This window comes from Macrobrachium rosenbergii, chromosome 24 (genome assembly GCF_040412425.1).
Source record: "Macrobrachium rosenbergii isolate ZJJX-2024 chromosome 24, ASM4041242v1, whole genome shotgun sequence".
Taxonomy (NCBI): domain Eukaryota; kingdom Metazoa; phylum Arthropoda; class Malacostraca; order Decapoda; family Palaemonidae; genus Macrobrachium; species Macrobrachium rosenbergii.
Window position 1 is genome coordinate 33,312,775 of NC_089764.1, and position 16,190 is coordinate 33,328,964.

At 37.5% G+C, this 16,190-nt stretch overlaps 1 protein-coding gene across 4 annotated transcripts in view; it reads right to left on the reverse strand.

Annotated features, from left to right (window-relative positions):
• Window positions 1-16,190, reverse strand: part of LOC136852003 (cytospin-A-like) — a 639,159-nt gene that overhangs the window by 325,955 nt on the left and 297,014 nt on the right. The gene's annotated exons all lie outside the window — the stretch shown is intronic.

Below are 16,190 nucleotides of genomic sequence, written 5' to 3' on the forward strand. Positions count from 1 at the left end.
ACTTTCGTACAGACTGTTCTTTAATTTTTGCCCAAAATATATCACATTTTTAGGCAAAGTGAACCTAGTTTTCTGACAAAGTCAATCTGCTGTTCTGGCAAGTTACATTTAATTTTCAGGAAAAGTAGAACAAATTTCAAAAACATATGCCTTATTTCCTTCTCAATTAGAACCACTTTTCCTGCTGATTTCATTTCATTTTCAGACAAAATCAAACTGAATTCATTCAAAAGATTTTTTTTATTTTAGGGCAAAGTTTCTCTGGGTTCCTGACCAAATACACGAATGTTTTAATAAAACACATATAATTCTGTGGAAAACTGTAATTAATTTCACGTATCGAGTTCCCAAGCAGCGTGCACGATTATTTGCAGGGAGTGCATATTAAATTCTGACAGTGTACATCAAACATAACACATCTAATTATCAAAGAAAAATATATCTTTTCATGCTTTCGTCATGTGAAACGCTGCACTGTGGGAAGGAATGACTACTCATTGCGATTCTCGATGAATTACACAAACTTCAAGCTTTCCCCTCAGACGTGAACAGTAGATAATAAATTCCCACCTACGCGGAAATATATTTTTTTAATCTTGCAGCATGCATGTGAGCATTCAGGTTATTAATGACACACGCAAGAGATGTTGTAACCAGGTATCCATATCTTGATCCAGTAATGTTCGTTCAGTTTACTGATGTTACATGCGAGGTTTGTTTTAGTCAGGTAATTCTACACTATTCCGTTTCGTACCTTCGAATAAATACAGTCCACTCCATAACACCAATTCAGTAATGGAATAAACATAACTTATCTTCTGGGATGCGTACGGAGAAATAAGTTGTCTAACAGCTTATATTAGCCTTTCCGTAACAAGTGTTTTAAACGCCAGTTAAGTATACCTTAGTTTTACCAGACCACTGAGCTGATTAACAGCTCTCCTAGAACTTATTTTACGTGGCTACAACCAATTGGTTATAGCAACGGGACCTACAGCTTATTGTGGAAATTATAGCGAAAATGAATTTCTATCACCAGTAATAAATTCCTCTAACTCTTCATCAGCCGGCCGGGGAATTGAACTCCGACCCATCGAGTGACAGTCCGCAGCTCTACCGACTTACCCAACAGAGAGCTTTTTAAACGTCAGTACGCGTGACAAGAAACACCCTGACGTATACTGGTAGACCTAACAGCAAACTGACGACGTGGTACCTATAGCGATAGACCTCCACAAAACTCAAGAAATAGGTACTCAACATAATAAAATGTTGGAGAAAATAAATAAATAAATAAATAAATAAATAAATAAATAAACGGAACTTACGAAAAACGTGAAATAATGGAAACTCTACTTACTTGAAAACTATGCTCAACCATCGCTAACTGGCTGTACAGTTGATATCATATTAAAAACTCAATATAGAAAAACAAGGCATAAAAGCTCGCATGGGAACAGCAACAGCAAACGGAGAGGAAATATTCACCATTTTGAAAAAGATCCCAAGAAGAGGTAATAAAGTACAATTTTACCAATACCTCATAATTACCCGGTGATTACCCTTGCGCAGTGGGTGAGGGCAGAAGGGATGGAAAAGTGGAAAGGGAGAGGGAAGGAACATGGGGGGAGTTAGGGAGGGGTGGGGAGGGGGCGTGAGGATGATATTTGGGAGGGGGCAGGTTAGAGTGGAAGCATACACCCCAGCTGTTATTGAATACGACTTTCGCCCTTGGTGACGCCTCTGAGTAGAGTGACTGGTAAAGCTTAACCAAACACCGTAGGAGACATTCCATGCAATGTACTCGGGAATAACATAGCCCAAGGTCACCTTCGCTAATGCAATCTTTTTTCTCTCTCTCTTTTTTTGTCGAATGAGAGTGAAGTCATCCGAATGTCATTCTATTGCCGGGGTGTACATTTTTCTTCGCCATGTACTGAATGTCGGCATTAGTTTTTTGTTTTCGTTGTATCTTTCGGAAACACCTGGCAAATCCCCGCGTTTAAATGCCATATTTAAAAGGATAGACTTCTCCTTTTCCTGTGGCTATTTTCGGAATTTTGCACATTTCATAATTTGTACACGAGAGACTGAAAGTACTGCTATATCTCATTTGAAAAAATATAATTTATCGATCTTATTGGTAAAATAACAAAACAGATAAATGAGAAAGAGGAGAATCCATTCGCTTCGACGTTATCTTCCGCAGCTGTCTCCTGATGCAATCAATAAACGTGTGGCATCAATAAAATAATAAGGACAAGAACCCCTTCATTCGGTAAACATCGACTAATAACTAATAAACATAATGGGAGCAAAGTCTACACAAAATAAGACAGGACAATGATGCTCGTCTGCAGCGTCCAGGCAGAAAGAAACTTTGCTTTCAATAGCACAACCAACTCTTTCTACGCTCAGCAACTCCGCCTTTCTCTCTCTCTCTCTCTCTCTCTCTCTCTCTCTCTCTCTCTCTCTCTCGTATATACCTCTCCTTCTTGGTCGGCACCCCTAGCAGAAGCTTTCACAACAATTAAATGTAAAATTTCCAGCGCCCTTTGTTCGAAGATTAAGACCAAAATCGACTCTAATATCAACCCCACAAGATGAATATATTGAAGAGGATTTAAGTCTCATTTCGCATCAATCGCAGCTCTTACGGCGAAGGCCTATAGATAGATGGGACTTGATTGACGCGTGGAAAAAAAAGGAGAAAAAGAAAAACACCTTCCGGCCACCACTTGACAACAAAGAGCCCGGATGGACGAGCGCTTGGAGGAAACACCGTGGCGGAGGGGCGAGGGGGAGGGGGAGGAGAGAGGGGATTGGGTGCGGGGTTACACCGTAAATCAGGAGGAAGACGGAGAGATTTCTTTCCTCCGAGAGGAAATTTAGACGGTCAAATTATGCAAAAATTGAGACTGAGAGACCACGGAAGGGTGAAGACCTCACATGTGCGGAAGGGGAAAGTCTCCATTCGGGGAAGTTTTTCTCTCGACATGAACGCAGCGAAAGCAAGGAAAGAAAGAAAAGTTCAGACTGAAAACCTACATGAGGAGATCAGTGATGATGCTGATAAACAAGAGCATCACAGAACACTCTTAATGGTGGTGACAGATGCCAATTACATAAAGCGACAACGGCATTAGACTACAGAGGGCTGAGTACGAAACTTAAAGCTGAACTGACCATAGGTTAGCGGACTGGACTGTAATGACGCACAGGAGGGCGGTTTCTATGTTGAGGGAGAGGGAGAGAGGATTTCTCAGATCAAAATGAGTAGCAGCTGCTTGTTCTGATTGCATGGCTAACCACTTTGCAATATTTCTCTAACGTACAAGCACCAGTCCAGACGGTAACAGAACTGTTCAAAAGCCAAACACCTTTCTTTTTGGATAAGGACAAATTTCCACTTCTCTAAAACTGCGGTTCCTTTTAACTTTGAATTTCAGTCAAAACTTGAAATAGTAAACATTGACCATATTACAATAACTGACTGTAACAAGGCAATGAAACCCAGATTTTGGTGATTTTGAGCTCTAGCTGTGTCGCTGGGATGATACGGCCTAGACGATAACTCCCAAGAGGCGGGTGACGCTCTCAGTCAGTTGATTTTGTAGACAATAGATGGCGATGCAATATGGGCTAAGGTATTAGCGATTGGGGACGCTGGGTCTTTCCATTCCATTGCCACCTTTCATGACGTTCACCGGCCTGTTTTCAGTCTCAGTAAATCTGAGTACGAGCATCTCTGATGCATATTCCGGGGCATCGGGTTAAATAAAGAGGATCAGATAAACAGCTTTTCCTATTCAGTTTAATCCTTAGCAACTATAATGGAAGGTTCCAAGTTGATACAACCTCTCGGATCAATATGAATAGGTCCTTCAGTATGTCCGTCAAGATTTTAAATTGGACAAAGAAATCAAGTCTTTATGCACTTAAATTAGGTCAAGGTCATTCTGGCTTCAAATATGAATAGTTGATTTTCACCCCACAGTGTTTACCTGCGGCCAAGAGCAATATAAACGAATCTATAGAGCCCTATCTATTCTAACACATTACTGAGTTACAAGTTTGCATCATTTCGTAGAACACACCTGTTCCATATAGTATGCAAACACCGATACATTCACTCACATACTTCCATATGCATAGGAAGTCTAAGAATGTGTGCAGCTCAAGGCCTTGCTGTGAATGAAGCAACTTCCCGGTAGACACTGACGCTACTGGTCATCTGATGCCTTGAACAGAAGATCGGTAGCAACCATTCTACTATCCATAGTCTCTCTCTCTGTCTCTCTATCTCTCTGTATTTGTGTGTGTTCTTTAATTCATTCATAAAATTCTTTCCACGTGCCTATAGAAAGAAACAAACAATATACAAAGCAAGAATCGAAAGGTTAGTTATTGCTTATCCGAAAATCTTCAAGAACGAAACTGGCAGCGTTCCTAGTGGGGCAAATATTACGTCATAAAACAGAATGGTACGAGATATTGCACCAGTTTCCCATGAAGAACAGTTTTCTTAATATACAATCACTTTTTTATTATAACATCACCATTTTTAAAAATTCAGGAGAAAAACAAAACAGGATGTGGAATAATTACTCCCAAACACTAGCCTTCGGTTGTGACATGGACAATATTAGGCTAAATCCTTGCAGAGAACTTCAAAAGTTTACATGAAAAATATTAGTTAACCAGGAAGCATTTGAAAAAATAAAGAAACAAACACACTTACATAAACGATCAGTAGACAATTCATGAAGTGAATTCTCCATAACTATCCATCAATATACATATATATATATATATATATATATATATATATATATATATATATATATATATATATATATATATATATATATATATATATATATATATATATATATATATAGAGAGAGAGAGAGAGAGAGAGAGAGAGAGAGAGAGAGAGAGAGATTAAACCTGCACAAATATTGTATGAAGACGACAATAGCATGCAACATTGAACAAAAGACTTTTTTAGAGGTCACGGTTCACTGAACCTGATACCAAAGAGTAATACTCCGAAAGTGGCCTTGGTGTTAAGAAGCCATAGGAAGAAAGATTAAAATGGATTAAGATTATGAAAGGAAAGAGGACCAAGCTCTTACTCCCTTTCTCTCACTCTCCCTTTCACCCAGTTAGAAAATTCGTCTCGTGTCGACACGCTAAATGTCGACTAGTAAAGAAGTGAATTAGGGCAGTACATAAAATTACACATATTACTGTATTTTAATAAATTTTATTGCTGATATTTTATCGAGGATAAAATTTATTACATTTAGCCGTTGCTGAACCAGCAGTTGCATATACTGTGCAAATTTACTTAAATAAATATGTTTTGTTAAGATATTTTGTTGCATTACGTTTCTCATCCCTCGTACACACAGGTAGGACGTGTATAGAGTCAAAAGGGATCTTTATAAAAAAAATCCACTATATCTCGTTCAAGAAATGGTGTCTATTTATGAAGTACCTCGCGATACTGGGGAAAACCTGCCAAAGGTTTCTTGACAGCAGAAGCATTTGGTCGATTATTGATGTTCAGTTTCGCAGAAGCAGAGGCACTTGTTGGCCACCCCTAGGGGGGCCTCTTCTAAATTTAGTCTGGTTGAGTTGACGATTTATTGGTCGACGAGTAATGCCGTCTTTTAATTACACTGGCTTCATGACTTTTCTTCGTGGATATCGGTGCAGTAACAATTAATCATAATAATATTAATAATAATACTTCTTATAATAATAATAAAATAAAAGGAACAAAACACGCTCCATTTTAGAAAAAAACTTCTCATTAATTTCTGTCATCAATCATTGACACTTTTCATCGCCTGTTCCAAGCAGAATATTGCTGTCAATATGGCAACTTTACGCAAATTCACTTCATTTTAACTCATCTCTGGTCCCCAGTCAAAATTTTGACATTTATAATCCAGGAAATCAATAAGCAAAGGGTGTATATATATATATATATATATATATATATATATATATATATATATATATATATATATATATATATATATATATATATTGATTTATGGATCATAAATGTTAAATATTTTATACCCTTTGTTATTGATTTCCATAAATGAGTTAAAAATTTGAAGTGAATATATCAGAGAGTGTGTGTAAATAAGTATAATATATGTGTGTATATATATATATATAAATATATATATATATATATATATATATATATATATATATATATATATATATACACGGTCCTATACATTACGCATCCATATGCATAATCAAGTATATAATGTATATAATGTGTAATAAAGTATATACTGTATATAATGTGTAAACTGTTCTTGCATGAACCAGCCTTCGTGCAAGAATTACATTTATACACAGATATGCAAACAGCATTTGTATACAAGAAACTTATTACGAAAAGAAGCACGGATCTATAAAAGACAAATGAAGGAGCAGCTTTCGACCCAGATATCTAATGAAAACCATACGATAATTAATCGGAGCAAATTTAGTGTATATTATTTGTTCAGAATAAACTATTTACTCACAATTACTCAATTTAAAAGGAAAACACCATACAAACGCATATCTATCCTTTAGAGAGAGAGAGAGAGAGAGAGAGAGAGAGAGAGAGAGAGAGAGAGAGAACGTAACCATGGCAACCGCAACATCTCCTCCGCAAAAGTCAGTTTCTGGAATCGTGCCAAAAGATTTTGCACTGCAGAACGCCCACGCTCAGGGAGAATATTATGTCATATCGTATGGGGAACTGCGCGAGGCACAGGGGCGTGATTTCCTCGTAATTGTCCCCAGCAGCGGTTTTTAATGCAGTTGGATAAACATGTTCTCGTCTGGGTAGATTCCCTAGAATATAATGTCCAGGTTGCGAGAGAGAGAGAGAGAGAGAAAGAGAGAGAGAGAGAGAGAGAGAGAGAGAGAGAGAGAGAGAGAGAGAGTGAAATTTAATATTAATTAAGCTTTGAAATAAAACAGAAATTGTATGCCATAAAAACTGATGAAAAATAAGTTACATACATACTCGCAGAATAATTCCCCGCAGAATGGGTCAGATTCAAAATAAAACACCAGGCACGTTAGAACGAAGACCCAACGTGCGATCTCAGAAATTCGTGGCACAGGTTATGCCATAATACTCATTACATTGCTATACAGCACATCATAGTGCAAAGCTGCATACTGAGTACTTATGAGTGCAACAGGGCACAAACCAAGTTACTGTGTCCAGTAACTTGGTCGATTTGTACTACAGATGCCCCACTATATTACATCACAGTACACACCACCATATTACGATACATTACAACACAGGGCATGATAATGAGCTCTCTAACTTGTCTCTTTCTAGTACTATCGACATGAAGGATGTATATTCTAGTCTTCCTCTCTTCATATCTACTCGCACTTCCGAATTATACGATCTTTACGCCAACACATCATCTTCCATTCTCTCCACATGCTCACACCATCCCAAAACACGTTTTTCCATCCTTTCACCTACAGTAACCTTCTCATCGATTTTACGCATCTTTCCATACCTCGCCTTTTCAATTCTTTTCTAGTACATAAAAGAGCAGAGCTCATCTCAGTAGCTTCAATTTCTCTTCTTTCATTTGCATTCAACATCTCGGGCTCGATTCCTTATTAAGGCGAAATTCTTCAAGACAGTTCATAAATCCAACTGGCATCTGTTGACTTAAACAATGAATTGTTTCTGGTAGGCACATAATTGTGGTGAGTCGTAATTTGAATGAAGAAAATATGGCCTCATGTAAAAGAGTTTTCCTGGGAAAAGGAGGTCTTATAGTTTTCATAGCCATCCTGCACCCCGTCTAATTGGAAAAAACTAATATATATATATATATATATATATATATATATATATATATATATATATATATATATATATATATATATATATATATATATATGTATATATATATATATATATACATATACATATATATATATATATATATATATATATATATATATATATACAGGTATTCATATATGTGTAAGTGTAAGTACATGCAAAATGTACGTATACTCATACATTATTATTATTGTTAAAGTAGTTTAACCAGACCACTGAGTATACTCATACAACATGTGCACATACGCATACATCATGATCAAGAGAGAGAGAGAGAGAGAGAGAGAGAGAGAGAGAGAGAGAGAGAGAGAGAGAGAGAGAGACTCCCTTGTCGGCAGCATCTCGTCGCTGGAAACTCGAGACCGCGGGATGTGGTCGGGAGTTTTCTCCGGGATATAAATCGTTATTTATTAGCCAGTTTGTTCTCCGATGAACAATGAGGTCTTAGTTATCTGCGGTGGAGGTCGACTCGCATCGCGCATCGAAGAAAGCAACAGTAATTCTCCGCGCCGTCCAGCAAGCTGGCAGAAGAGAGCAACAGGATAATCATCATCGCAAAATCGGCATCAGCGAAATAAAAATATTATACATTGCTGTACTGACATTTTCATTGGTGGCAACAACGCCCGAAAAAGACACAAATGTGGCAAGAAGCACTTCCGTAGAGAAATATCAACTAACAGCAAACAACGACTGCCAAGACGAAGTTTCAGAGGCACCAACGGCAGTAGACCCCAGCATCCAACTCACATTGGAATCCGACTTGACCTTCCTTTGATCATCGCCAATAAAAATGGACGCAAAAATTATAATTTCCTGTACGATATTCCAATAACAATCAACGTCTACTTGACGTAAACATACGTTCACATAGCCCTCATCAGACTCCGCATAAAAAAAAGAAATGATTCCTCTTACATTTTCCTCTTTTTCTCGACATAAACACCTTCCTCTTTTTCAGAAAACTTGCTTCCAGATATTAAAGTCCCATTCGTATTTTTCAAATCATGGACACTCATCGACAAGACAAGCAATTCGGCTAAATATTCGCAACGGTAATTAATACTTGCTCCACCCACACAGTGCAAGGCAATGCATAAAACCTGGAAGGTGAAAACCCCTGAATTTCTGAAACCATAAATTGTACGCAAGCAAAGCGTACCCTGAAAAATCTAGTAACACACACAACGAGAATAATACTAATAACAGTTATAACAAAAAGATTATTTTTAACTGGAATTCACCATATACTGTACATAAGGCGACACGCGCCACATGACTCATGGCATACATGCATTCATGAAGTCTAACAGCTTGGTCCCCCTACAGAATACGGATTCCGACCCTCTACTAACCGAGTATAGCCACCATTGACTCAACAGACATGGCCAGTAACTGCCGTAGCAGCAAATGCCAGCTGAAATAAAGCTCATTCTTTACCAGAAGGCTGGGCATGAAATCTTGTAACGACAGTCAAAATCTGAAATAAATGTTACTGGGGAAAAAAGGGAAATTTGAGCAATTTGATCAGCATAAACTTCCCAAGATAAGGCTGACAACCATTGAGAATAAATTCTCACAATGTTACAGAAAAAATCTGAAGCACAATTAACTAATAACAGTATATTAGTACGCATAAGATCGTATGTGTTTTTTACGAAGGTAGTTGCACGTAGTGCGTAAAACGCTTGCCACTTATTCGTCTATTATCTTAAGTGTAATGTAACGATCCTGAAGAAAGAGGAGGAGGCCGTTTAACTCTGACAGGTGGAATTCAGATCATCTTGGGAAGTCTATCGTATACAGAACAATTACCAGCTTAGTAACTTCAGTTGTAATAAGCGGAATACCTGAATTCTGATAGAAATAAATCAACGGCAGACATTTAAAACCGCTCCCCAGTCAGTGACTAAGGACCTCAGCCAGCGAACAGTTCTGTCCAAAAATGGTAGTAGTGTTTCTCAAATTATATAAATGGGCCGAGTCCCCGAATTGTCCTGCTGATCATACGGGAGATATGTTTGGAACTTATATACAGTCACTACATTGTTGAAAAAAAAAAAACTGATATTCTGATAAGTTCGATTCCCCTATCATGGGCAAGTTCTGCATTCAGAAAACTCTACCAATTTAAATGGTATCATACAAGGAATAAAAAAAGACACCATTCCATCTAAGTTACGTTACTGGCTAACATGGAAAGTTTACATTCGGGTAGAAATAAGAATGGAATCAATCATTACAGGAAATACAAAAGGCAGACCTTTAAAGCCCCAGAGTAAAAGTTTCCTCTGGCTTATCGGATTTCCACGCAGGAACGCAGGATCGCTGTAGGTGGTATCGTGTAGGAGTCTAGGTATCTAGATAAACAGGAGGATACCAAGGTCGCACCACAAATAGACAGAAGGCGTGTGTGAGGGAGACATTTAATAATAATGATTATACAACAGAAACGGGAAACGTAAGTGTGGCAAAATTTCTGAGGGCGACTAAAGTTCATTTATAAAAGTATATAATTTAGGAGACCTGCAGAGTATTGCGCATGAAAACATAAAGACCTTATAAGACTAAACGACGCGTTTCAGTTCGCTCCTAAAAATAACTCCATGGGGCAAAACTGGAGACTGCTGGACGAGACATCCACGTTTGGAAAACATTAAACGAGGCATCAAGTTAAAAGAAAATAAGCGGGCATACTCCATTGATTTGTAACTCTACACCCTGGTATTATGTACAGGAGACTTAACTTCCCAAAGCCTTTTAAAAATTTAAATATTTAACATGGAAAGTGGAAAGTTTCCATTTCTACCACTGATGAAGAAAAAAAAAAAACGATGACTACAAGGTTATCAGAATTTATCAGAAATCCATTACATCATGCAAAATGTAGTGCTATATATCCAACACTGTTCCTACCTCTAGGAAACATGACTGCAAATGTACGCGCACTTGTATGTGCATAACTTCTTATATATGAACAAATAAAACTGAAATGTGAACGGACAAAACAACGTCATCCATTTTGATCTAATTCAGAAGACTGGTGTCGAAAGACACCCCAGAATTTCCATTATGCTCAATTATTAAACGATCATCCTTCTATGCGGTGTCTGCAAGAGGCAAGTCTTGTGTAAGCTACCTGATTAGCACAGAGGGCGTTTTGGCTTCACACAACACTCCCAAAGCAGTAGCTATAAAGAGCGAATCATCACCATTATCAAAAAGGTCTTTTCGCAAGCTTTTCTCTTCGTGAAGTTAGACGGTAATGCTTTTGCTTTCGTTGGTTCCAGTACAGCGAAGGGAAATGGTTCATTATAAGATCATTTACTGTAAAAAAATACATTTTGTAAAACTTGGGTGTAAAAACATGAAACTGATTCATATTTGTAATAGATGGTAAAGAAATCTCGCTGATTAACATTCCACTGCGGAAATGAAGATGCTATCAAAGCTTTCTCGACGACAGTCCTTAGGACACCTTAGACCAATGAGACATAATGCATGTTCAGTGAACAGATCTTCAAGATCTTCATCTTCTGGGAATATTCGCTCTCTCTCTCTCTCTCCCTCCCCTCACAAGTTAGGGGTCCTGGTTCGATCCCGGGAGAGGACAGCGAGATGGACCCATTTTCTGAACACCAACTGAAACGCTGTTTATCTACTCTAAGCAGTAAATTACTGTGGGTACACGGTGGTCACTTGACTTTAGCGTTTCAAAGGAGAGAGAGAGAGAGAGAGAGAGAGAGAGAGAGAGAGAGAGAGAGAGAGAGAGAGAGAGAGAGAGCGATGAGTTTCTCCTTAAAACCATATACCAAACTCAAAATGTGAAGGCTTTTATGAGGCAATCCTTAGCCCCACCAATGGAAACATTCGTCAGATATTCATCAGATTCTCTCTCTCTCTCTGGTGGGATGACCTTAGTCATATCATTACAACCTGTCCGGGTTCTCTCTTCATCCGGAGTACAGTTATAATTACAACATAAAGTAAAATAAAATCACAACAAAGATCTAATTTTTTCGCGAATTCCTGTCATTAGTACAGGTTTTCATTTTTTTCTAACTAGGCACTAAATACTCATGAAATAAAACACGAGTTACTTTCAGAGAAATAAAGATCAGCGGACTTATATGTGAATAGTATGCAAATACCATTTTACTTGCATCGAACAATATAAACTCATTTCAAGCACGAGGAAATCTGAAGCTCGTGCAACGTACTTTTCGTACAGCAAAGAATAAACTAAGAATTATTCATGTAGAAAACTATATATATTTATATATATATATATACAGTGTATACACACACATATATATATATGTATATGTATATATATATACATACATACATACATGCATGCATATATATATATATATATATATATATATATATATATATATATATATATATATATATATATATATATATATATATATATATATATATATATATATCACCTTTGGTAACAAATATGAATGCATTGTTATAAGTCAATACTTGGCTTAAATCTTCACCAACACTAAAAGTGCTCAGCAGACCTATGCAATATCACCGCAGCCAACTAATGAGAACAAGTTCTCCCGTAAAGGCTTACGACTACAATTTTCCAACACGAACAGAAAAGAGAAGAATGAGGACTTCGAAAGAAAACTCCCTCTCCTATCTGACCGTGACATGAAAGGCGAGCATCACAACAAAGGTTCCGTATGAAAAATCTCGCCTTTTTCCTAACCTACACAACAGGTGGCGGAAAGGCCGCCGCCGCATGCGGCTGCCTGCCAAGACTGCGGCGTCTGTGGTCGCCACCCTCTCCCACCAATCTGGTTCCTGGGCTCCTTAGAACCAGCTGGCCACAGGTGGTGGTGAAGCTGTTTTACACAGCCCACTGATGTATGAACCCTACACGTCGTGTATAATCTGCAGACTATACCACGGAAGAAACACAAATCGTTCTGAGTTGACGCAATAAAATGGACGTTCTTAAACGCTCAGACCATCAAAAGCCTGCCAATTTAGGTGAAGGTATTACTGCTCCTTCAATTCATTCATTTCATTATGTCTAAGCCGGAAGCGACTGTTATTTATCATTAGCACTACCTTCAACTACGAGACTGACAATAAGATAAAAACGCTACCAGTAGTGCTGACGCTGTCAAATTCATAGCTTCTGTATCAAACTAAATAATAATAATAATAATAATAATAATAATAATAATAATAATAATAATAATAATAATAATAATAATATTTTCTACTCTGAGAGACAGAATTATTAATAGCATTGCTGAACTTACCAGTTTAAATTTACCATAGAACTTTTATGCCGTTCTCTTCATCACCTTCATTATAAGTTGGCAGCAGCAATACTGTTTCAAATGATACACGTAAGTTTTTCGTGGCAACAGTAATATAAATACATCGGAATACCTTTACCTAAAGCACTATTATGCACTACAATGCGGTCAAGAGGACTACCCACTCGTATTTCCACGATCGTTCAATTCTGCTGTAGTGCCTTGTCATATGTTCCTTGAAAAATCATTACCTGTGACAGCCACATCAGGCAGAATGGTCTCGTGAAAGATTAGTTTCTCACTTCTCGCCGCAGCCACAGATGGCAGCACTACACGAGAGAGAGAGAGAGACTACTGTACACAAGGAGTCGAAAAGGGACAGACTGACCTTTTGCAAAAAAGCGTTATGGGGGAGGGGGTGTCTTCTAATACAGTCCGTAAAAACGCGTTTGGTTTTTCGTTTCATAGTTATCATTGCTCCTGAGTGAGGCGAGTTTATGCTTAGCATATTAATGCTCTATCATATGTGAAGAAAGGTGCATGAAAAGGATATCTATCTTTGAAAGATGTGCCTGGGGTTGAAAGTTGAATACATTTGCTTAGAGTAATAGCAAACATTGAAAAAATTAAGAATGAAAATGAATTAAATAAATAACAAAAGTAACCCGAGGTAGCAATCTCACAGTGTATAATTGCCATACACAACCAACAACATCACGAAATTAAGCACATCACAAGTTACTCTTTTTATTAAAAGGTCGACATCTTTTCTGTCAACAATTAAAGCTTTAAAAAAGATTCCCGAGTTGCGTGAGATGAAAAACAGGCACTAATCAAAATAATCCTCTTGTTCGATATTCCTATTCAATGACATATAAATCAAGAAAAATAAGACTTGCCTATAACAAAGATACTGAGAAATGATAAAAAATAAGACTTATTTTTCTTATAATGTAAAGATAACTGAGAAATTAACTTCAGAGGTCAAATTCTTATTGAAACACTGGGGACGTGTTTTTCGTCAGAACTCAAGTCTTGCGAATGAACCAAAATCCTTAACTGCAGGCCAAAGTACAATTCTCATATCAAACTTCAGAAAAATATAACTATGGCGCTTTCTTGGAGATTTTACTTGCATGTTGTGTGGTATCTTCTGTACATACGTAATATTAAAGGGAAGTAAGTGTAAGCAGAGTCAGTTCATGAGTAAATGTGTAAACCAAATGAGACCCTTACAGTCACTTGACCTTTCTTACCAGTCAAAGCGAACAGGAAGTGAGGATGCAGAAGTTTGATTCTAGCTAATGGCCAATTCCGGTGTGCTTTATATATTTTTTACGATGAACATTAACGATCGTCTTTTAAAGAGCAACGCTTCTTCATCATATAAGACTGTTCTGATGAAATGCAAGGGGGTCCTCTTCCAGGATTCATAATTAAGTGAAAAAAAGTCAAGCCATTCTGAGGTTATATTTCTGTTAATAAAAACCTTAAATGTTTCACCTAAGTATCCGTTTGAAAGAGTCCGTCTGGTAATTGGTAAAATTAGGCAGACGAGATACTTCAGTGATGAACGCACATTTTCAAGATGCAAGAATTCCTGTATGCAAATTGCTGGTGTAAAATGGGATGGCGTCTGCTACGTAACCCAAATGTACATCCCCGTTTCCACATACTGTATTAACGAGACTAGAAATGCCTGATCTATGTGGCCCTGCGCTGCTACGACCAAGACACCATTTCTCTCTCTCTCTCTCTCTCTCTCTCTCTCTCTCTCTCTCTCTGCATCCCAGACCATCCAAGATTGGAAGATGCAAAATATACCGAAAGATGCATTAGCAATTCTCTGGTAGACATCAGAGGTGCCTCACACTGAGGGAATTGGGGCAACCCGAACGAACTGTAAGGTCTCTAAGGTAAGGTAAGGTCTCTCTGGTCGTCGTATTTCAATAGTAGTAGAAATTTTACTTTTTTACAGATTAAAAGCGGCAAAAATAGATTTGTAACTGGGCCTAAGGAATACAAACAGATTTATTCAGGGGTAAACTGGACTAAGAACAGATTATTTACCACCAACAACAAAGTAGTGACAGATTTTTTCCAGTTATAGAAAGTAGGAACAGACATCTTGCCAAGGCAGGAATGTATCTGTTACTGACTATAACTTTGAAAACGGATTTTTTACTTTCTGTGACAGGGTGATGATGAATATAGTACAGGCCTTTCATAAACCGCTAACAGATTTGTTATGAATTATGCTTGAGAAAGAATCGATTTCTTACTGGCTACGAACGGAATTGCCAGGGCTATATACGAGATTAGTAACAGCTTTATTAGAGGGTATTTAAATGCCGTAGAAATGGATTCGTTACCGGGTAGCTGCCGAGGAGTAAAAACGGATGTGTCTTTCATTATAGATATGAATGAATTCGTTATTTACTGAACCTGAGCAACAAAAGACCTGTTTACTCGCTATACCAGCACTGAAGCGCATTTGTTAGGGGTTATAAAAGATTATAATGGTACTTTTACTGGCTATAAAGCTTTCGAAATGGATTTATTGCCGGCTTTAATGGAAAGGACAGAAATCGTAAAGGGTTATAACACAGGGGAATCGAATTCATCAACACATTTTCTATGACAGCAACAGAGCTGGAGTATTTATGAAATGGTTATGATAGACAAGGAATGGTTTTATGACTGGCTAAAAGAGTAAAATGATGAGTTGATAATCACTACACTAGAGCAAAAATGTTTTTATAATTCGCCATAACCAGCAAAATAAGAAACAACTTTGTTACTTACGTAGCAGAGTACTTGTAGCGTAAGTCCTGTTTAATTACGTTAATACATGACCTTTGAAACAAATCAAGTAACTTACTTTTTGGAAAATCTTATTGATGGTTTCCAAATGGAAGGATCGAGATCTGTTTTGTCACTGTCATTGCTAAATCGGAAACTAAAAATAAAAAAGTATATCTGGGAAAAAT